At 39.1% G+C, this 23,609-nt stretch overlaps 1 long non-coding RNA gene across 3 annotated transcripts in view; it reads right to left on the bottom strand.

Moving 5' to 3' along the window:
* Positions 1-217: 217 nt before the first annotated feature.
* LOC133252551 (uncharacterized) overlaps positions 218-23,609 on the bottom strand; it is a 39,533-nt gene continuing 16,141 nt past the window's right edge. Inside the window, exons 4-6 of one of the 3 annotated variants that reach the window (XR_009737970.1) lie at positions 13,032-13,220; positions 12,399-12,435; positions 218-479 (exon numbers count right to left, since the gene is read on the bottom strand). This is a non-coding gene — a long non-coding RNA (uncharacterized LOC133252551). Of the gene's footprint in view, positions 480-10,923; positions 11,063-12,398; positions 12,436-13,031; positions 13,221-23,609 lie in introns of those variants that run through there. The other 2 variants (XR_009737969.1, XR_009737968.1) reach the window with 2 other exon arrangements.

Here is a 23,609-nt window from a genome sequence, read left to right as displayed (position 1 = left end):
AAGTGATCCTCATGCATGCAGTCAAGATTTACTCAACACTCACCATCTTATGAATCTAAGTCAAGAATGATGGAACATTTTGTTGTTGTTGTTGTTATTTTAGAGAAATCATGGTGCTAAATAGAACAAAAGCAGGTATGTGTGAGAAGTTTGAGAGCAATTTTTGCTCTGAGGAATGTGAAAAGCAGCGGAGAAACTCATGCTAATACATACAGTGTAGAATGATTCCAGGTTTAGGGTGGGAAAGAGGGTTGGTTAAGATGGAATACAATGAATCGAACGCTGGCCGTTTTGTTGCCAGGACTTCTGAGCTTACAGCAAGACGAAAGAGAGCCTTGCCAGCTCCATCCCAATGTGCGTCACCCGGTTCTTTTGAACTTCCACCAAATGACCGAGGCGAGCATGGCTTCAAGTACAAGAATCTTTGTTCCATTTGGGACTGCTTCCGTGAGTTCCACTGTCAGACTTGTCCTTTGTGCCTGCAGGAAAATATATCAAGTAAGTTGGGTAGTTCCAGAACTCTCTGGGATTGTCCAGAGTTCCCCACAGCTTCCACTTGATCATGGAGAGGTGAGTCAAGTCATCCATCGGGGCTGTTGACAGCTGGTGTCCCACCTGGCAAGCTGACCCAGGGAGGGAATACTACTTACAGCCTACTTGAGGTACTTTCCACATACCCCATGTGACTGAATCCTCACAACAACCTGAGAGTTAGGCCTTTTGTCCACAGGTGTCAGATGAAGTCTAAGAGTTAAGTCATTTTCTGTGGGTCGCATGGGCTATACAACTGGAGGACTTGAGCACAGGCTTGCTTAACACCCTCAAGGTAGTGCTTTCGTTCTTCATTTTACAAGAGGCCTCTCTGCTAATAATAGGCGTTGAATTTTTAGAACACTTAGTTTTTTAAAAGAAAAGTGAAAGTGAAGTCGCTCAGTCGTGTCCGACTCTTAGCGACCCCATGGACTACAGCCCACCAGGCTCTCCATCCATGGGATTTTCCAGGCAAGAGTACTGGAGTGGGGTGCCATTGCCTTCTCCGTTTTTAAAAGAAGTAAAGTCTAAAAGTCAGGCAAGTTAACCTGTATACATGCACATGAGCTGAGTGGTGTGTGTGAAAAAGAGAGAGAAAAAGGGAAAGAAAGTTATCTCTTCTTTCATGTATACAGCAACAACGCCTCCCCACTCATTTTCATTCCAGTGTAATCTATGCACATGCAAAATAATTACTTCTTCCTGTAGGAAGTGTCAGTCCTCCGAGCAAAGAAGAAAAGGCTACAGCATATGTTACCGACACATGTTTTCGCTAGTCTTGTCTCTGTTCCGCCTGCTGTGGCAATCAGCTTTTGCAAATACTGTCACTTACCAAATACAAAAAGCATGTGAATGCCCAGCCAATGGCCTGGGATAAACACAACCAGGCTTTCTGACTTGGAACATCCACCCAGAACAGAGTCTTTGTTTCAAAAGAACAAAACCAGCCTTGTATCATCAAAATCAGAGGGGGCAGTGAGGGTAGAGGAAAGACATGGACCCAACCCAACACACGGCTTTGAGTCAACCTCATACATATGAAGGAAAATTGATAGTATCTGATAGTGGGTGTGCTCAATCCAGCCAAGCCAAAGATGGGGTGGGGCTCAAAAGCACTGCTGGAAGAGTTGGGATCTGGCCAAATGGCTAAGTAGCCAGTTGGGGGTCTGAGAAGCACATGCACAGAAGGGCTTTGAGCTCTGCCTCTTGGCTGGATGCCCACTCGTCAAGTTCTTGCAGAGGGTGTGTTGGCAATGGGCACTTCTAATCCCAGAAGCCCTTGACAGGTAGGCTGTCTGCCGAGACCAACCGCGCCCGCCACCAATCCCCCTCAGGTGCCAGACTGCACTTCGGACACAGCAGCTCTGAGAACAGTGATGAGACAAAGAAGGGGAGTCTGGCACTTAGAGTGGAGAGCCTGTGGTCTCAGGCATTTGTTTGATGCTTCCTGGCCTGGTGAGTGTGGTGCTGAGAGGTGCATTGTCCCTGGTGGAAGGACTGTGGCAGGCTTGGTTAGGGTCAAGAGGGCACAGCTCTAGACATCTCCAACCTACCATTAGTCCAGCACTTTCTAGAAGGCAGCCTCTAAGTATATTTATATAGTGAACAGCGACAAGAAGGTAGAAACTCCTGGTATTGGGGAAAGGACAAGAACAGTTTCATTTAAAGAGTGTCCCAAGAGACGGACATACCTGCATGCATGCATGCATGCATGCTGTCGCTTCAGTCGTGTCTGACTCTTTCTGACCCTAGGGACTGTAGCCTGCCGGACTCCTCTGTCCATGGGATTCTCCAGGCAAGAATACTGGAATGAATTTCCATGCCCTCCTCCAGGGGATCTTCCTGACCCAGGGTTTGAACCAGCATCTCTTATGTCTCCTGCATTAGGAGGCAGATTCTTTACCACTGACACCACCTGGGAAGCCCAACTGACATTTACATACTACTTTATATAAAATAGGTAACTAACAAGAACCTGCTGTGTATAATACAGGGACCTCTACTCAGTGCTCTGTCAGGGCCTATATGGGAAAGTAATCTGAAAAAGAGTGGATGTATGTATATGTATAACTGAATCACTTTACTATACACCTGAAACTAACACCTTGTAAATCAACTATACTCCTATAAAAATGGGGGGGGGGAGTGGGGGGGAAAGAGTGTCCCAAGAAAAATCTGAATTAAGTTTGCTTCCTGTGGAGCTCTGGGATATTGAGAAGGAATCAGGGGTTCCACTTGTATAAGGACGTTTGAGCCTTCTGGGAGAAATGCTAGAGAGAACTTTCAGAGTCTATAGTTAAATACTACAATCCCTAGAACTAAGGTCCCTGAAGGGACAATGGAAACCAAAGTGGCCTAAGCCTTGAGGACTGAGGCCTGGAGGACGTACTGCTTCTTCCATGTAGGACTGGACAAAGTGCCAAAGAAATGCAAATGATTCTTTTCTACTGCACAATCAGAATTCTTCTGATTATCCTATTTTATTTACTTGTCTGTCTTGATGCCACCATGCATACAGCTACTACTAACTCATTGGGCTTCTATAATCTCTAGGGAAGCCAAAATCACCACAGCAACTCATAAACTGGTCATTGTTAGACTTGCACGTGGCTGATGTAAGCTTCATCTTGCTGTGCTGTGATTTGTCTTATGCTTGGCTGTTGACCTCTGACTAGGGCTTCTTGAGATCAAGAACCATCTTTTCTACCTCTGCCTAACAATTGATTAATAGCACAAGGTCTGGTACAGAGTGAGTGCTCAGTATATTTTTGTTGAATTATATACAAACTTACTGATTTAGTTGCTCTAAATGTGTCTGTGTGGGGGTCACTCACTCATGCATTTGGCAAAAATTTATTGAGCATCTACTATGTGCTAGAGTCTGTGCCAGTCACTGGGTATACAATGATCAAAGGAAGGGCACAGCCCAGTGGAGAAGACAGACACACACACCAAGTGATTACATTTATAAACCTGTGATTGGGAAAGAAGAACAGATTTCTCTGAGAACATGTAGCAAAGTGAGGTGGAGAAATTTCCCTTAAAAAGTGACACATAAGCTGAAATTCAAAGGGAGGAAGGATGAAGATTAACAAGGCTCAGTTCAGTTCAGTCGCTCAGTTGTGTCTGACTCTTTGTGACCCCATGAATTGCACCACTCCAGGCCTCCCTGTCCACCACCAACTCCCGGAGTTCACTCAAACTTACGTTCATTGAGTCGGTGATGCCATCCAGCCATCTCATCCTCTGTCGTCCCCTTTTCCTCCTGCCCCCAATCCCTCCCAGCATCAGAGTCTTTTCCAATGAGTCAACTCTTCGCATCAGGTGGCCAAAGTATTGGAGTTTCAGCTTTAGCATCATTCCTTCCAAAGAAATCCCAGGGCTGATCTCCTTCAGAATGGACTGGTTGGATCTCCTTGCAGTCCAAGGGACTCTCAAGAGTCTTCTCCAACACCACAGTTCAAAAGCATCAATTCTTTGGCACTCAGCTTTCTTCACAGTCCAACTCTCACATCCATACTTGACCACTGGAAAAACCATAGCCTTGACTAGACAGACCTTTGTTGGCAAAGTAATGTCTCTGCTTTTGAATATGCTGTCTAGGTTGGTCATAGCTTTCCTTCCAAAGAGTAAGCGTCTTTTAATTTCATGGCTGCAGTCACCATCTGCAGTGATTTTGGAGCCCAGAAAAAACAAAATCTGACACTGTTTCTACTGCTTTCCCATCTATTTCCCATGAAGTGATGGGACCAGATGCCATAATCTTAGTTTTCTGAATGTTGAGCTTTGAGCCAACTTTTTCACTCCCCTCTTTCACTTTCAGCAAGAGGCTCTTTAGTTCCTCTTCACTTTCTGCCATAAGGGTGGTGTCATCTGCATATTTGAGGTTATTGATATTTCTCCCGGCAATCTTGATTCCAGCTTGTGCTTCCTCCAGTCCAGCATTTCTCATGATGTACTCTGCATATAAGTTAAATAAGCAGGGTGACAATATACAGCCTTGATGTACTCCTTTTCCTATTTGGAACCAGTCTGTTGTTCCATGTCCAGTTCTAACTGTTGCTTCCTGACCTGCATACAGATTTCTCAAGAGGCAGGTGAGGTGGTCTGGTATTCCCATCTCTTTCAAAATTTTCCACAGTTTATTGTGATCCACATAGTCAAAGGCTTTGGCATAGTCAATAAAGCAGAAATAGATGTTTTTCTGGAACTCTCTTGCTTTTTCAATAAGTAAGTCATAAAAAGGGAACATTTACATGCTACTCTTATGTGCCAACACTGTTCTGCTTACTTTACATATGTGTTTATTTTATTCTCCCTACAGCCCTAGGATGGAGCTATCATCATTATGTCTAATTGTATAGGTGAGGATATCAAGGCATAAGAGGTTAAAAACTTGACTGAGGTCACAGACATTGAGTAATAGGCGAACCTGGTAGCCTGGCCTTGGAGTCATGCTCTCCATATATAGAAGAGCTTGTACAAAGGGCCTGGGGCTTAGCAAGCAACAGATCTTCTTAACCCCAGGCTAGACAGGCTCCCAGGTGTCATCTTATCAAATCCTTCCCAACACTGACAGCTCTCCTTTCCTGAGAATTTTGGCAAGGGAAATATTTTCCCTTTTGTTTTATCTGTAAGGCATCTTTCATGGTGTTAACTCACAGCCATTTTTAGAGCCAAGTCACTGAGGATGAGTGACCTAAAGGAAGGAGGAAAGGCAAGTGCCCACTGCGTGGAGTGGCCAGGAAGTGTCTCATCACTTGTTGAGAGGCTTGTTGCATCTGCTAATTCTTTGGAAAAAGAGAAGAAAGGAAAGGAAAGGAAAGGAAAGGAACAGGCTGACCCAGCAGATTTCCCCATTGCATCTGGAGACTGTAAGTCACAGAGCAAGGAAATACTTAGGTGGACAAAGCCAAACCTTTGGCCAGAATGGTAGCATCAAAGGCTTTTTCATGGGCACTTGAAATTGGTTGTCAACAGAAATGCAAATTGAACCCATCTTTGTCTTGAAGCCATATGTCCACTGGGACAGAAACAACATTTTCCCTGCTGAGAATGCTGTTCAGGGTTTACTTGGTTACAGCTTGAGCAAGTACTGCATGGTAATCAAGGGGGAATGGTAAAGGGAAAATAGAACACCCAAAGAATTATAACCAAGCTTAGACAACCTTTAGAAAGAAGAAGAGAATTCACAAGCTACTCATCTCCTATCCTCAGAGAATCTCATTTGCTATTTGATCTCACTTACTACCTTGCAGTTTTTTCAAGCAAAGTTCTCTCTCCTTAAAAGTGTTTCTTCACAGTAAATTTGCAGGCTATTATCCCGTCTATCTACTTTCTCTTAAAACCTAGGACTCTTTGTTTTTTAATTTCTAATTCCAGTCTCCATGTGGAACAACCAGGAAGATCACTTAGGGAGCCTTTGTTTCTTAGGGGATTGCTGTTCCTGTCCTTTATTATGTAATTCTAGTTTGTGACACTAGAGCTTGGGAGGGGGTCATATTCAGCAGGAGTCTATCAAGGAAGACTGAAGTTCAGAACAACATCTTCCTTATCTAGGATTATGGGATTATCCTATTGCATAGCATCCTGCGAGATGATCTTTAGGAAGTGCTTAGCAAAGCATATTGCAAGAGTGAAAAATCAGGTTAGATGTTAGCTATTATCATTATTAAGATAAGGGGGCCAAAAGCAGTAACTGGAACCAAGATTACAGTAAATAGGTAAGTTGTGTGTGATCAATGAACAAATTATAGGTGATCAGTCACTCAGTCCTGTCCGACTCTTTGTGACTCTTTGGACTGTAGTCCACTAGGCTTTTCCATCCACAGAGTTTTCCAGGAAAGAATACTGAAGTGGGCTGCCATTCCCTTCTCCAGGGGATCTTCCTGACCCAGGGATCGAAGCTGCATCTCCTCCATTTCCTGCATTGCAGGTGGATTCTTTACCACTGAGCCATTGGAAGATGATAATAATATGAATATATAAGTAGATAGGCTGGTAGTTAGGAGTTAGGCTAGAGTGCATAATATGGGAAAAGAACATAGACAGGGGAAGGATCAAGTGGATTGTATATTTATCCCTGCTTGATTCCTTGTGTGTTGGTCGCTCAGTAGAGTCCAACTTTTTGCAACTCCATAAACTATAGCCTGCCAGGCTTCTCCGTCCATGGAATTTTCCAGGCAAGCATACTGGAGTGGGTAGCCATTCCCTTCTCCAGGAAATCCTTCTGACACAGGGACTGAACACATGTCTCCTGCATTGCAGGCCAATTCTTTAACATCCGAGCCACTAAGGAAGCTTGATTCTTTACAGCAGGGAAAACCCAGAATCGGGATGTACATTCCCAGATTATTAGCAATAACTGCCATGTATTGAGCACCACTATATGCCACGAATAACACAAAAGGCTTTAAATAAGTTGTTTAAATATAATCCCCATCAAATTGTGAGTTTAGCTATTATAACCTTGGAATGCATAGCACAGTGCTTGGCACATAGTAGATGCTCAGTCAATATTTGTTAATTTTGAAACACTTTGCAACATTCTTAGTTTATCCCTTTTGAATGCACATAATTTGCTTGGCAATTCAAATGTGGAAGCAATATTATAGATGTTTGCCTTTTAAGCATCTGAAGCACAGAGCCCATGCTGATGTTAATCAAGTCTATTGCTAAGATCTTTGTTCATTGGTGACAAGACTTTTCTACATTGGCCTAGATTGAGAGAAAGCAGCACAAGCCAATGATGTGCCAAAGGGGATATTATGAAGAGAGATTGCTTCAAGTTTTACAGACTAAATTGGCAAATGAATAACAAAGTAATTAAGGGAGTCAACATTCAAAACAAGGAAGTGAAAATCTGAAACAGGCACCAAGACAAATAAGAGTATGGCTTCAGCTGGAAATACCAATTGATAGAACTATCCAGATACTAAAAGGGGAAGAAAAAAAAAGAATTTTCTAATATAATTCCTTTTAGTATTTTTTCTTTAAATAAGGATCTCTATTTCTCATGTGAAAGAATTTTATAAGTAGTGAAACCAAGGTTTACAAATTCTCCCAGAATAATTTAGGCCTAGGATGCTTCCTTCCGGTCCTATTTTTAACTCTTTGAGGGTAGTTTATCAACAATCCTGGGTATTGGGTGAATATTGGAACCTTCTATCCCATTTAGAGGACAGGTATCATGGTTAAGAATAACTGTATGTGGCAAGGATTTTCCTGGGATTTATCTAGCAATATAAAACTTATTGAGATGGACAGCACACTCTATTGTCTTTCAGGAAAAAAAAGGATATAGTCTAAGCATGAAATGGATTATTTTCTGTTTTGTACTTTTATAATAGCTATTGTTCCAAAAGTATCATATCAATCAGTCAACAACTATACGTTTGAACACCTATGAAAATGCCCATATAATTCAGAATGTCACAGTCACTGAGTAGGTATATTAAGTCGTTCAGTGACTCCAACGATTTTTTTCCCTTGGAGATCTTGCTAGCTCGTAGTTTAGCAGCTATAATATTTTTGGCAGTGTATAGGAAACCACAGTCACTAAAGTGGGTGACTCTAATTCATTCCTAAACATGATCAATCTCTCTCACTTTCTTTGTCTCTCCCTCCTTCCTTCTTTCCCTTCCTTTCTCCCCAACCCCCACCCCCCGCCACCACCACACACACACACACACAATCACTCACATGGTTTCAATCGTGGTCCAACAAGGGAAACAGAAGCCACCTAAGTATTTATACAAGAAGGCATTTAATCCAGGTGACTGGTTACAAAGATGATGGGATACATGAGAGATTAGCGACATCAGAAAGAATTACCATCCTAAACTGGAAGGATTTTAAAAACTCAACCAGAATCAGAAGTCACTAAGTGGAAGCTAGAAATGTACTGCATCTGTTCAGAGGAAATTGGAGCAATAAAATGGAAACAGCCAGCTGGAAAGATGGCCACAGATACAGAGACAAGGGGAAAACACCATGGCTTCTTCTGCCTACAGTCTCACTAGAGTGACCCATTGGCCAAACTTAGCAAGAACCCAGCTTACAGGGGACACTGGGAAATACAACCTTCAGGTCTCAGTCACCCTGCTGAACTGAGCAGAGCAGGGAAGGGACAGGGGACACACCTGGTATCCACAGGCCAGAAACTAACATAAGCGTATACCCATATATGCATGTGCACGCACACACGCAACTTGGTTCCAGCACCAGAACTGTCCCTCTTTGAATCTGAAGATAATTGAATCAATATAAAATAAGGCTAGCCATTCACAAAATAATTTGACTTTCCAAGTCTACTTGACTCTAAGATTCCAGAGTATTGTCTTTAATCTGGTCAAGGTATAGCCTAGAAAAAGAAAGGCATAATAGAAACCCAATGGTTACCATGTATTAGAATCTGTATTTAGTGCTTTTCAACATTATATCACTTTATCTTCAAGCCCATAAATTTATTACAGTTTAAGCTTATAATGGTATATTCACCTCATTGCACAAGTGAAAAAACTGAAGAAAGTAAATACATTGTCCAGGATAAGTTTTGGAACCCACATAAGATAGTCTGACTTAAATTTTTTATTGACAATATACAGGCTGTGATGCAACTGATAAAAGGTGTAAGCTGTTCATTTGCTTGGTATTTTGCTGTTTATTGTAGTGATACAGATATTGAAAAGAGGCGAATAACAACTTGAACTAAAGGATAATAAAAATATTATATGACTTTCAAATTAACAAGAAAAATGGGAAAAATTATATAATCAGAATAAGGGAAGAAAAGGAAAGATTGACTTTAAAAAACAAGAATTATTGGAAAGCACATAGTAATATAATAGATTTAAGCCCCTGCTGCAGCTAAGTCGCTTCAGTCATGTCCGACTCTGTGCGACCCCATGGACGGCAGCCCACCAGGCTCCCCTGTCCCTGGGACTCTCCAGGCAAGAACACTGGAGTGGTGTGCCATTTCCTTTTCCAATGCATGAAAGGAAAAGTGAAAGTAAAGTCGCTCAGCGGTGTCCAACTCTTAGCGACCCCATGGACTGCAGCCTACTAGCCTCCACCATCCATGGGATTTTCCATGCAAGAGTACTGGAGTGGGGTGCCATTGCCTTCTCTGAGTGTCCCTAATTCTATTAAATGTAAATGGACTAAATGTACCAACTAAAAAATTATCAGACTGGCTAACAACCTAAAACTAACAATATGCTGTTTCAAGTGACACATAGAAAACAGGACAGAGATAATTTAAATGTAAAAGGATAGAAAAAGGTTAAATATAAGAGGATAGAAAGAAAAGTTATTTGGATGGCAAATACTAACTAAAATAACAATGATAATAATACCAAGCAAAAAAGTTTTATTAAAAATAAGGAGGGATATTCTATAATGATAAAGTTTTATCAGACTTAAAAACCAGTCTAAATTTTTATATATTATGTAAAACCTTTAGAGCATATAGAGGAAAACGGACAGAAGTATAAGAAGAAACAGACAGTTATCACAACATCAGGACATTTACATATCTGAGTAAGTGGTAAAACAGACAACAAATCAGTATAGATAGAGAAAATGTGAAGAACATAGTTAACAAACTGAACAATGATTTAAAAACTTGACATAATAGACGCATATAGAACAGTTTTGCCAACAACTGCAATAGAATCATTATAGTGAAGCATATGTTGAAATTCTCCTACAAGTTACCATAACCTGAGCCATAAATTAAGACAAAGGCATTCTCTGACATGGTGGGTTTCTTTTTCTTTTTTTAATTTCCCACCCCTCTTTACTTGCCTTGGCCTTCATATTTTATTTTGAAGTATTTCTGAAATTTATGGTGATCTTGAAGTATCTGCTAATACTTTGGAGTGAAACACTAGACAGCTGGTTTTAAGCTCTGAGTATGGGAGGCAGGGCTTTCCATCATTCATTAGGGGACCCTTACTGTCACTGTATGTGGTCATTTCAATGATTCAGTTTCACTGAGAAGGTACCTTTAATCCCCTGTTTTCTCATATGTAAACTCAGGATAGCAATTGTCCCTAGTTCACAGGGCTATATTGTAAGGATTAATGAGACAAAGCACTTGATGTGTTCCTGGCATACTGAAGTATTTACTATATATTAGCTATTATTATTTGAAGTTTTCAACTACTCTCATGGTTTTGGTATCATTGAATCAAAATGTTGATGGTACCCAGATGTGTATAAGCAATCATTTCTGTAACATCTCCATGTTACAGAAATGATTTCTTTCTGTAACATCAGCCGTTTCAAACATATAACATCCACTCTTTCTTCACTCAGTAAATAATCACTCAGTAAATCATCACTGTCTTAGTAAGCTCAAGCTGCCATAACAAAATACCTTAGACTGCGTTTGCATAAACAACAAAAATTTATTTCCCTCATTTCTGGAGGCTGAAAGCCTAAGATCAGAGTGCCAGCATGGTCAGGTTCTGGTCAGGATCACTTTCCTGGCTTTCAGATGGTCGCCTTCTCACTGTGCCCTCATGTACTGTAGAGAGAGTCAGTTTAGTCTCTTCCTCTACTTATAAGGACCGTAATCTCATCATGGCCTCCCAAAGGCTCCACTTTCAAATACCATCGCATCAGGGTTAGGGCTTCTACATAAGAATTATGGGGCAAATAAACTTTAAGTTTATAACAACCACTTTTGCGATTGCTCAAATGAGAATCCCAACTCATCCTTAAATCTTCCCTTTAATTAGTTTATGGCCTTTTCTCCCCTAATCAAAATGGAAGCCATTAGACAGCAAAGACATTCTCTGTCTCCTTTTTGGGGGGTAATGGAAAGTGAGTCTCTGCATTGGCTGTGTCTGAATCAGCATGTAAAATAGAATAAAGGCACTGAAATAAGGAGCCATCGTACTTTACAACACTGAGTTGTGAAACTTCATTCTTTAAAGGCTGGGTTTGTTTCCAACTCCTTGATCTTCCTTTTTTCCAAGTTTTTTCTGTTTTTGTTTTATTTTTATTTTTTAATTTAATTTTATTTTTAAACTTTACATAATTGTATTAGTTTTGCCAAATATCAAAATAAATCCACCGCAGGTATACATGTGTTCCCCATCCTGTTTTTGTTTTTACTTGTTTCATTCACTTCCAATTACTTTAAGATAGAGCCTCATTCTCTCCTCCATTTAGATTTTGTTTAATCTTTAGTTCTCTCTCCTTTGTAACATTTGCTGGTGAGAGCTTTACTTAGTTCCGAATTATGTTCTGACTGCCATTTCCAGGGCCCCTGGGCATCATAAAAAAAAAAAAAAAAAGTCTTTAGATTCTTGATGGCAGACTGTTGAGTTTGGAAATGTAGACTCCTTTCAGTTATTTCTGGCTTTCCCTTTCAGACTGTGCTGGTAGGCCTTTGGAGCTTCATATTGCTTATTCTTGGAGACTTCCTGGAGCGTCAAAAATGACTTAAAATGATTACTATGCTGTGCATCCGCATATATGACATTCAATCGCCCAACTCTGAGCTGAATTTCAATGAGATTTGTGTAAATGAATCAGAAACATATGGATTCCATCCTCCCTAACTACCTCTACTCTTTAAAAAAAAAACGAAAAGAAAAAAACCCAGGAACTCAGCATTTGTGTTTCACTGGATATGAAAGGTCTGAAACAGAACAAGTAATGGCAAATCAGAGCGAGAGAGGCTTTCCCATTCTTGATAGCCATCTTGTCTCTCATATATCATCCTAGTCCATGATCAGGGGTTGTTAATTTCTGCTAAATTTCATTGTCCTCTTGCCTTGAGATTTTCCTTCCTTACTATAGTTCCCTATAAACCAACCCCCTGCCTTTTGTCCTTCTGTCCTAGAAATAGTTACCTGTTGGTCACTTCCTTGCCCTCCTGGCACTCACATCCTAGAGAGATGACAGAAAGATATATTATAACCAAGGAATTCTAACACATTGTGAAGGCGTCACAATAGAGGAGCATAAAAAGAATTCTGAGGAGACAACAACTTTGGGGGCATTTTGTTTTTTCCTACCTTTTGCTCGCTTTACTTTTTACTCTATTTTACTTTATTTCCTTGCTCTGGTTTCCATTTCCAGTCTTTTTCCTCCCACCTGAGTTTTCTCCAGTCACATTGGCTCTTTCCAATTCCTTGTAAAAACTCTTTCTTTCCTTCTAGTGCTGCATAAGGAAGGCAACGGCTCCCCACTCCAGTACCCTTGCCTGGACAATCCCATGGACGGAGGAGCCTGGTGGGCTGCAGTCCATGGGGTCGCGAAGAGTCAGACATGACTGAGCAACTTCCCTTTCACTTTTCACTTTCATGCATTGGAGAAGGAAATGGCAACCCACTCCAGTGTTCTTGCCTGGAGAATCCCAGGGACGGGGGAGCCTGGTGGGCTGCCGTCTATGGGGTCGCACAGAGTCGGACACGACTGAAGCCACTTAGCAGCAGCAGCAGTGCTGCATACGCATAAGGGGTTTGGTACTGTCCTCTCCTAACCTCTTCTCCATTGTCCTGAATGGAATCCTCACAGTTGGAACCTTTTGCTGCTCTTAGGCTGCCTCAGTCTGGTGTAGGTCTCCAGAGAACAGAGCCAGCTCCTGTGGGGCACAAGCTGAGCGACTGCATTGAGATCTCCAGTTGCACAATACAGAATATGTGCCGTGAGTGGCCAAGACTGATGAAATCCTGTCACAGTGAGGAGACAGAATGAAGTGTTGAGTTACATGAGTATATATACTCATAGCAGATACAGTACATAGGATAGTCAGCAAGTCTGATTAATGTTGCCCTTTTCCCCACCGATACGTGTGTTAATTTAGTCACAATGCCCTCAATCATAAAAAAAGAAATATTCCTCTATGTAGTTTTTTGTTAACTATGACAGGGATTGTGTCATTTCTCTTTTTACCACATCTGAAGCATTCTACTAAAAGACAAGTTAATTCTATCAGGCATGTATATGTCAAGCCAGAAGGTTCAGATTCTCAATAATGTCCCTCTAAATCACTCATGCTATTTTTAATGCTGTCGTTTCTAAAAGACTAAATTTGAGAATATTACAGTCTTTACCATTTATAAAGTATTTAATAATTAGTTATAAACATTAGTGGTCCAACCCGACTGTTTCCGTGTACCTGACAAAGTACTTTACTAGCATGAACTTTGCACGTATAACCCATCCATAAAGGAACTTGTGTTTTTAGCTCCTGTCTTCAGTAGTAGGCGTAGATTTGCCTATCCAGTCTTTCCTAACCAGATATCAGTGACTTGTGAGATAGCTGATCATAGTTGGGACTGTGGTTAAAAAGTAGAGAGAAATCTCACAGGCTCACATGGAGATAAATGGATATAATGTTTGCATTTGTCCCATTAGCCTCCTAATCCAGACATCTGAAACTCATTGTATTCTCAGATGGAGTTCCTATTCCCACAGAATATATTCATCCTCAATGATGACAATTCACATATGTGTAATTCCATTAATACCATTAAAGTTGAAGTTGTTTGTTTGTTTGCTTTCATTTGAGAGGAATGATGATCCATTTCATTTATTTGGTATTTGACAGTGTTCAGAACATGTTCTCATAACTCTTCAAACTGTCTGAGGCGGATATTATTATCCTCATCTTACATATGAGAAAACTGAGACTTAAAGAGATTATTTGACTCCCCCAAGGTTCTGTAAATTGCAAGCATCAGAACCAGGATACAAAACCACATCATCAGACTGTACTCTAGTAGCTTATCAAAATTATTCCCATGTTACTTTCCATTGCACTTTGTGGTTACCCTTCAAAATTTCTCATTTTGGTAAACAAAGACTTTAAAATAAAGTCTAACAAAGGAGCTCAACACTCAACATTAAATTTACTGTTCAGAAACTTCCTGGCTCACAACTAGAGACTTCTAAGTGATGGAAAGAGGGCAGTTAACATGTTGCGATGCTCTCTCTTTCAGCCATAACTTTTCTTCTAAGTTTATGGTTATGGTTTGGCTTTGGAGTACAAAGCCGTAAAACTTAATTGAATATAAGTCAGATCAAGGTCTTTTCAAGCTGGACATAATGTGAGTAACACAAATAGATGAATCAATATTTTTTTTTAAATTTCAGTTACAAAGACTTCAGTGGAAAATATAACTCCTCACTTATAAAATCTGCCCACCATGAAGCTTATATTGTGTGACATACGCATGATTAGGTCCATAACTATTATTATTAAAAATTAAAAGTATACTATAAAACTCATATCTAGAGGCCAAAAGTATAATTCTGATTCAAATCTATGTCCTTCAAAAAAACCCAGAAATATTTGTGGGTGAAAATGCAGAAGAAAAATGATTTCCCCATGTAAAACCTTTTACCAAGTCACATTTAAATACATTCAATTCAACAAATACATTATACTTTCCTAGTCTAATTTCTACTGTCCTAGAAGTTAAGCCCCTTTTTATTATGACAGAATAATATCCACATTCTGATATTTTAGAACTCTTCAAAATGCTACTTTGATGTTATATTTTGCATCATATTATTGTAGTTGCATGCTCTTTTCCCAGTTTCTAAATCAATGCTGTCCTATATCAAAGGTAGAGAGTGTGCCAACTACAGATTAAGTATTTAAATATTAAGTATTAAAGCTAAGGCTGGATAGTTACTACGGTAATGGTCTCCCAACTATGTTCACTTCCTTTCCCTGGAACTGGTAAATATGTCCCCTTAAAAAGAAAAAGGAAGGTTGCAGCTCTGATTAAGTTAATAGTGAGATGGCAAGATATCCTGGATTACTTGAGTGGTCCCAATGTAGTCACAAGTGTCCTTGTAAATAGAAGTAGAAAAACATCTAGAGAGGAGATCAACAAGGATAAAGAGAACGTGAACAATACCATAAACCAACTAGTAGACCTAACAGACATATATAAAACACATCATCCAATGACAGTAAAGTGCACATTCTTCTCATGTGCTCAGAGAATATTTATTCTCCAGGATATACCATAAAGCCACAAAACAGATCTCCATACATTTAAAAAGATTAAAATCATACCAAGTATCTTTTAAAACCACTGTGGAATGAAACTAGAAATCAATAATAAAAGAAAAACAAAATTTTACAAATATGTGAAAACTAAGCACACTAAACAACTAAGGGATCAAAAAAATCAAAAGGGAAATTAGAAAATACTTTGAGATAAATAAAAATGTAAACACAACATAGTCAAACTTATGGAATGCAGCAAAAGCAGTGCTCAAGGGAAATTTATAGTTGCAAAAGCCTACAGTGAAAAAGAAAACTCTCAAGTCAATGGCCTAACTGTACCTAACGTTACTCAAAGAAAGAGAAAAAGAAGTACAAACTAAACCTAAAACTAGCAGAAGGAAGAAAATAATAAAGAATAGAGCAGAGATAAATGGAATAGAGAATAGAATAAAGTAGAACCAACAAAATCAAAATTTGGTTGTTGGAAAAATTTGACCAATCTTTAGCTATAATAACTTGAGAAACAAGACAGAGGATGCAAGGAACTAAAATCAGAAGTAAAAGTGAGACATTATTATCAAATCTCACAGAAATAAAAAGTGTTAAAGAACACTATCAGTAGTTAAAAGCCAACAAACAGGATAACATAGATGAAATGGACTAATTTCCAAAATCATATAAATGATCAAAATTGACTTGTGAAGACCTAGAAAATCTGAACAGGTTTATAAGTAAAGAGATTAAACCAGTAATCAAAAACACTCAACAAAGAAGAGTCCAGGACCAGGTGGCTTTACTAGTGAATTCTACCAAACATTAAAAAATTTTACAACAATCCTTCTCAAAATCTTCCCCAAAAACATAAGAAGAGAGAACACTTTCTAACTCATTCTATGAAGTCATCATTCTCCTGTTACTGAAGCCAGACAGAGACATCATAAGAAAACTATAAACCAGTATTTCTCATGACCATCAGTTCAGTTAGTCAGTCACGTCTGACTCTTTGCAACCCCATGGACTGAAGCACACCAGGCCTCCCTGTCCATAACCATAGATTCAAAAAATTCTTAAGATATTAGGAAACCAAATTTAGCAACGTACAAAAATCATTACAGTCAAAAGCCAAGTGAGATTTATCCCAGGAATACAAGGTTGACTTAATATATGAAAAATCAACTAATATAATACATTATTGTAGCATAATAAAGGACAAAAACCTATGTGGCCATCTTACAGATACAGAAAAATCACTTGACAAAATCCAACACCCATTCATGATTAAAATCTCTCAGCACATCAGGAATAGAAGGGAATTTCCTGAATATAATAAAGGGCACCTATGAAAAATCTTCAACAAGTATCAAACGTAATGGATAAAGACTACAACTTGTAAACTAAAGAAATTAAAGGAGGGAAGTAGACTATTTGCTGATGACGTCATCCTATACATAGAAATTCTTAAGGAATACACACACATCTGGACACATGATGCAAAACTACTAAAACAACTTCATGCAAGGTTTAGGATGCAAGGGCAATACGAAGCACTCAATTGTTTTTCTGCAAATTAGCAACAAGAAATCCAAAAGTAAATTTAAGAAAATAATTCCATTCACAAAGAATGAATCAGAATAAGATACTTAGTGCAACAAAAGAAGTTCATGATTTGTATGAAAAGTACAAAGCACTACTGAAAGTAATTAAAGAAGATATCAATAAATGGAAAGATATTCCATTTTCATTGATTAGAAGATTTAAGAATTTTTTGTAGAAGTGACAAGATAAGACTAAGATTTATATGGAAATGAAAGAATCTAGAATAGCCAAAATGATTTTTAAGAGAACAAAGTTTACTTACTATAAGGTTACAGTATCAAGATAGTATAGTATTTGCATAAAAATAGCCCTGAGGATCAATGGAATAGAATTGAGTTCAGAAATAGAACCTGACATTTATGGTCAATTGATTTTTAACAAAAGCTCCAAGACAACTCAGTGAAGAAAACATAGTTTTCAACAAATGTTTGTATCAGCAGTACACACACAAAAAAAACTCAAAGTAGATCATAAGTATCAATGTAACAGCTAAAAATATAAAACATCTTGAAGAAAACATAGGAAATCTTCATGACCTTTGGTTAGGTAATGATATGTTAGATATGATACCGAAAGCCCAAGCCATAAGAGAAAAACTGATAAATTGGATTTTATCAAATTAGAGCTTTTGTACTTCAGAAGACACCATTAGGAAGATGAAAGGACAAGCCACTGAGTGGGTGAAAATATTTTCAAATCATATGTCTGATAAATGCCTTGTATCTAGAATATATAAAGAAATCAATGTTCCGTGAGAAGACAGTCCAGTTACAAAAAGAGCAAAATTGCATATGATTGGTTAACAAGTACATTAAAAAGTGTTCAACATCATTAGTTATTGGAAAAATTAAAATCACAATAAGTTACCATTGTATACCCACTAGAATGGCTCAGATTTCAAAAGACAGAGAAGGGAATTCCCTGGCAGTCCAGTCGTTAAGACTTGGCCCTTTCACTGCTATGGGCCTGGGTTCAATTCCTGGTTGGGGAATTAAGATCCCACAAGTCACACAGTGCCCTCCTCCCCCCAGAACATACAACATCAGGTGTTGGTAAATATGTGAAGAAAAATGTACGGCCACTGTGCAAAAGAGTTTGGCAGTTTCTTAACAGATTACATAAGCTTATCAAAGGACTTAGTGATTCCAGTCTTAAGAGTCTACTTGAGGAATGAAAACATGCACGAAAACTTGAACATAAATGTTCATAGACGCAGTGCTACAACCCAAACAGGAAATGATCTAACAGTCTAGCAACCTGACAGCGGATAAATAAAACATGGTACCAGCACACACGGACTATTATACGGCAGTCAAAAGGAATTAAACAACAATACACAACTAAAACACAGATGAGCCTCAAATATGCCATAGTAAATGAAAGAGGCAAGATCTACCAGAAGATACACTGTGTGATTTCATTTGTATGAAATGCATGGAATTGCACATTTATAGAAACAAGTAGATTAGTGGCTGCTGAGGGAGGGGGTTTTTTGTGAGTGAGGATTAACTGCAAATAGGCTTGTGGAACATTGTGAAGGTGATGAAAAGGTCCTAAGATCAGATTGCGATGATGGTTGCACAACTTTGTAAATTTACAACAAAACACTGAATTATGTACTTATAGCATATAAACTATTTTCCAATAAAGTGGTTTTAGTTGTTAGAGGGAAGATAAGTTAGCCAGGGGAAAAACAATGAAGATTAAGCTCTTCTTTGATCACATAGCCTGCTGTGGTTACTTCTATTCCAGCAGTTAATAACACTCTTTTCAAATCAGCTGCCTTATTCTCTGATTTACATTCCCCATTAGAAAGGTCAACAGAGCAAGTTGATGAATCTGGTAACTATTCTTTCCTGCTCAGGAAATTATTCCACATTAGATCTTTAGGTGGAGTGTACCAGTCTTGGCCAACTGACATCTCAAGCACCTGGCACTGAGACCAGAAACAGAAATCAGGAAGAGCTGGAGACTACAGAGAACAAGGGCACACGATCTGCAGTTGCCAAGAAGATGTGGTTTGTGGGACTGCTCAGTGCACTCCAAGAGCCCAGTGTGAGAACTGGCTATCAATGTGCCTGCCAGTCAGCCTGAGGCAGGGAAGGGATCCCAGCACAGAAGAGAAAAGGAGGAGAGAGGACAGGAGGAAGTGAGGAGAGAGAACAAAGTGTTGGCAAATCACCCTGTTGCAGGCAATTTCTGCTACTCCAAAAACAGTATCCAACTGACGAGCCTCCAGAGACATGGGAAGGCCATTTGTATTATCAGACAAACTGAAAACACTTGGTTCAGGGCCCTAAAACTGTGAATCCTAGAACCTTATGATCACATTTCATAGCTGTGGGGAAAATCAGAAAAGGAAAGACTGGGCAGAGGTTCAAAGAGGAAATGCCTTCTGCCAAACCAGGTCACCTGAGCTTCCTGTCTAAGCATGGACCCAAGGAGAATGGGTGAGACAAAGGGTCTTATTCGTGAATCAAAATTTACTTCAACAGCAAGGCAGGCTGGGGCAGGATGGGACCGGGTTCACATCTCATTTGTATTTTTCGCTGTGAAAGGCGGAGGATGCAATAAGAATGCTAGTCCCATGTATGTGTGCGTGGATGTTTTTTTGTTGTTGTTAACAAAGTCTTCTTTACTTCTTCCAAGTGTCATGTATGTGTGTGTGGATGTTTTCATGGGCCAGGCAGAGGAAGAAGAGACGCATGGGAGGAGGTGGTGCTCAGAGGATGCACTTGTTTCTTGAGGGCCTGCATGTTGAGCACTGTTGGGCACTTTTCCTTTATTTAGTTCCTCTGGCAACTTTGTAAGATGTGTGTTATTACACCTATCTGACAGATGAGGAACTGAAGCTCAAAAATCTTTCCTACCTGTAAAATAGGTAACATTATCCATGATACACATTATTTACAAGTAAGAACTTCAGGCTCCAAATTTTGAATGGCCAGTATTATTATTGTTCAGTCGCTCAGTTGTGTCTGACTCTTTGCAACCCCACGTACGGGAGCATGCAGGCTTTTCTGTCCTTCACCATCTCCCGGAGCCAGTGTTACATACTTAGTAAGTGGCAGAGCTGGGCTTTAAATTTAGGTCCATGTGAGCCTGGAGCTCCTATTTTTCTTTTATAGCTCACTGCCCATTCAGGTTTGGATAGTTTAAAAAAATATTCAGCTTTTCAGCTTTGGCTCTATTTCTTGTTTCTGGATGATAATAAGCCAGCCAACAGTCCTCCTGGGAATTCTTTTCGCCTCTAGGGCTAGAAGAATAGAAAAACACCGCCATGCCCTTGAAGCCTCACTAACAATCACGACTATAAAGGCTAGAGTCAGTGCTGAGAGGATATTATTAACAAATGGCTTAAGAAAAACCTTCAGAGCGTTTGCAGCCACCCACACCATTTGTAAAATCTTAGGGAGGAAACCTGATCCAGAAAATGGTTGGAAAGAAACAAACCCCAGTATCAGAAAAATAAAAGGAGGGGGATCATTGCCTTCAGACAACTTGTTTTATCGAGAGCAATGAAAGTGTTCCAGTTGATTCAACAAAAAATAACCAAAAACAAGGTCATATTTTAAAAGGCATTTACAGGACTGTGGGTTTCATTTCCTTTGCTTTTAGATCTTTAGCCTCTCATTCTGAGCAGCAGATGCGATGCTGTCGTATAAGGAAGACCACCTGCTTTCCAGGGCATCTCTGCAACAAATAGCTTTGGGGGAGAGAGAAGAAAGATCACAGGATGAAAAGAAAAGAATTAGAAAGGGGGAAACGGGAAATTAAGAAGTTGGCTTAATGCACATCTTCTGAATTATTCAACTGCTAAAAAGCCGACAGATTTCTGTTGACACTTGACTGTCTCACAGTGTCGATATCCATGTTCCACTTTTTAAGGACCTACTTAAAGAGAATTCTGTCCATCTGCACAGCCCAGTTTTGTGACGTATTTATCTTTCTTTGCAAAATGGAGGCATAAAAGATTTATAGAACATGGGTATTAATTAAATGGTGTTTTAGTTGAGGAAAGTTGCTCAGCTTTAAAATGACTCCCAAGGGTGAATCTTTTTGTAAAAGAAAGACTCTTTTGGAAATTAAAATAACCCACAGTCACTCATCCTTCTCATTCACCACCACCACAAAAAAAAAAAAAAAGGCTTAGTATTTTTAAGTTTCAGAGTTTCTAAAAATGTGTTAAAAACTTGTACTTGAGGCAACAGGTATGACTTGATTCACTTGAAATTACAACCTCAGGGGCTAATCGTTTGGAGAGAACTGTGTCCCCACATACCAAGGGAAATAAGACATTAAGGGAATTATTCATACAATTCTGATCAAACTGACATACTCACCTGAAGTACACCAGAAATAAAAGTAATAACAGGAAAATGTCTACAGTTTGAAGTCTCAGGAAATAATTTGTTCTAGAAAGTTGTATTTTCCATATAGTGGAGGTTTTCCTTTTATTAGACACACAAATATTATTTTCAGTTTTAAATAGTTTTAAGATTTTTGTCAAATGTATCATGCATTGCTTTGCCTTCTTAAACAGTGCTTATTTAGTTATAATTCATTCTATTAACACTTTTAAAAAGGATCTCAGAGAACTACTAAGCTATAGTCTAAACATAATTAGAACTCTCTTCGGTGTTGCAGGATCTTCATATTAAACATCAGCAATAGCACAAGACTATAATAAGGCAACGCCCTTAGGAAGATAAACATACTTGGTCCTTTACTCTGTGGTGGCCATATCCTCCTTTAGTGTTTTAATTCTTGTGTCTGCTTCTTGAAGTTGCTCTGTCTCTTCCTGTACTGCCAAGCCATCTCTTTTTGTTCCCGTTACAAGGCTTCCTCTAACAGTACCCTCCCTCTCTTAAAAACTATCACTTCTAATATTCTACAAGCTCAGAAACCAAATGATCCATAGAACAAAAAGGTGCTAAGTAAGGACCACGAGAGCACCTGCTCTTCTAACATGTAGCCCAGCAACCAGAAAAAAGCAGGCTGGAATAGGTTTTTTCTAAAAGTAGCATTGACAGATGACATTCAAGGTGCAATATTTGGGACGTTTTTGTTTAGTCACTCAGCTTTTGGAGAGATGCAACACTTACCTGCATGGGTGAAGGAAGAGCCTTTGAGCTAGGCTGGAATTTTTCCTTTCTAGATTTTGCTGATGTTCTTGTGCCTATGTTTTCTGTGCTTGGGCATTCTTAGAACTTGAAACTCTTTGAAGAGTATTCTTTGCTTCTGTTAATGTAGTTGTTTAAAAGTGACTTCAATAAACACACCTTCAAATGTTGATTTTTGGGGGGTTATTTAACCTCCTGGAATCTACTTTGCAAAATGAGCATTAGAACTCACATTTTTTCACCTGGGGCAGCTTGCTTCACCCAAGACACTGCCAAGATACAGAAGTTAAGGTCTAAGCCTTTTGGCAAGGAGATTCTTCAACGGAGCAAACTTGGCTGTCACAGTACTTCCTGTGCAATGCCACCAATATCTCTCCTCTCCTCCCTTCAGAGGAGAAGAGAATCCAATCAGAGTCACACAAAAAATCTGAAAACTGTGGATGATGTAATGTTGATTTTGATGACACGTATGCCCAATAACCATAGCTTTCTTTTTGGTTATTAAATATATTCCAGATAAAATAGTTGACAATAATTGAGATCTGGATAAGTAAGATGTTTCAGCACTAGAGAAGACTAGATAAGTCAGAATAATTCTCTACTTCAACACTCAAAACACAGATGAGGCTATCGCTTCTGTGGTATTACTGCCAAAATATAGAAGCCAAATCTAATCATAATGAAATAAATAAATGCCAAATAAGGGCCATTTCTATAGAAGGCTTACACTCTTCAAAAGTGTCAAGATCAAGAAAGACAATCTTAAGAACATTTCCAGCCTCAAGAGTTAAGAGACATGTTTTTTAATCAAAAAACCCCCCAAAAACCTTAAAATTGAAATACGAACAGATTTAGGGCAACTAAGTAGGAGAAATATGGAAAGAGAAAAATGAGTGATTACCAATTCCTTTTGATAAAACTGTATCTTAGAATTTGCTCTATTCAGATTCTAAAGGCAATAGATTCAGCTCATAAATGTTGTAGGAAAACAGTATATCGCAAAACTACATTGAATCTCTTCTTCACACACCTTCATAATGATAAATCCCCAATCCAATTATCAAGATCCAAAAGTTTTCTTGAAAAATTCTTATATCTGCGTATCTTTTAGAATGAGCTGAGATCATGGGCCTTTCACTTTCCAGTTCTTCTTATAAGGAATTTGAAAATCATCACTCTGTTCTCACAACAAGTAAAAAGATAAACAGGCTGAAAAATCAACAACTCTTCTTGGATACATAAGAGACAAAAAACAGATCTCTGTGCCCAAGATTGGAGAGACAGACAGGTGAATATAGGGAGTCACAGCTTATTGGAGTAGAGATTCATGAGTGGAAACCATCTGGTTGGAAACTGCTTAAGTTAAAACTGCTCAG

This window comes from Bos javanicus, chromosome 8, assembly GCF_032452875.1.
Source record: "Bos javanicus breed banteng chromosome 8, ARS-OSU_banteng_1.0, whole genome shotgun sequence".
In the NCBI taxonomy this organism is placed as follows: Eukaryota; Metazoa; Chordata; class Mammalia; order Artiodactyla; family Bovidae; genus Bos; species Bos javanicus.
Note: the sequence above shows the minus strand (reverse complement) of the source record. Positions and strands in the feature narration are given on the sequence as shown.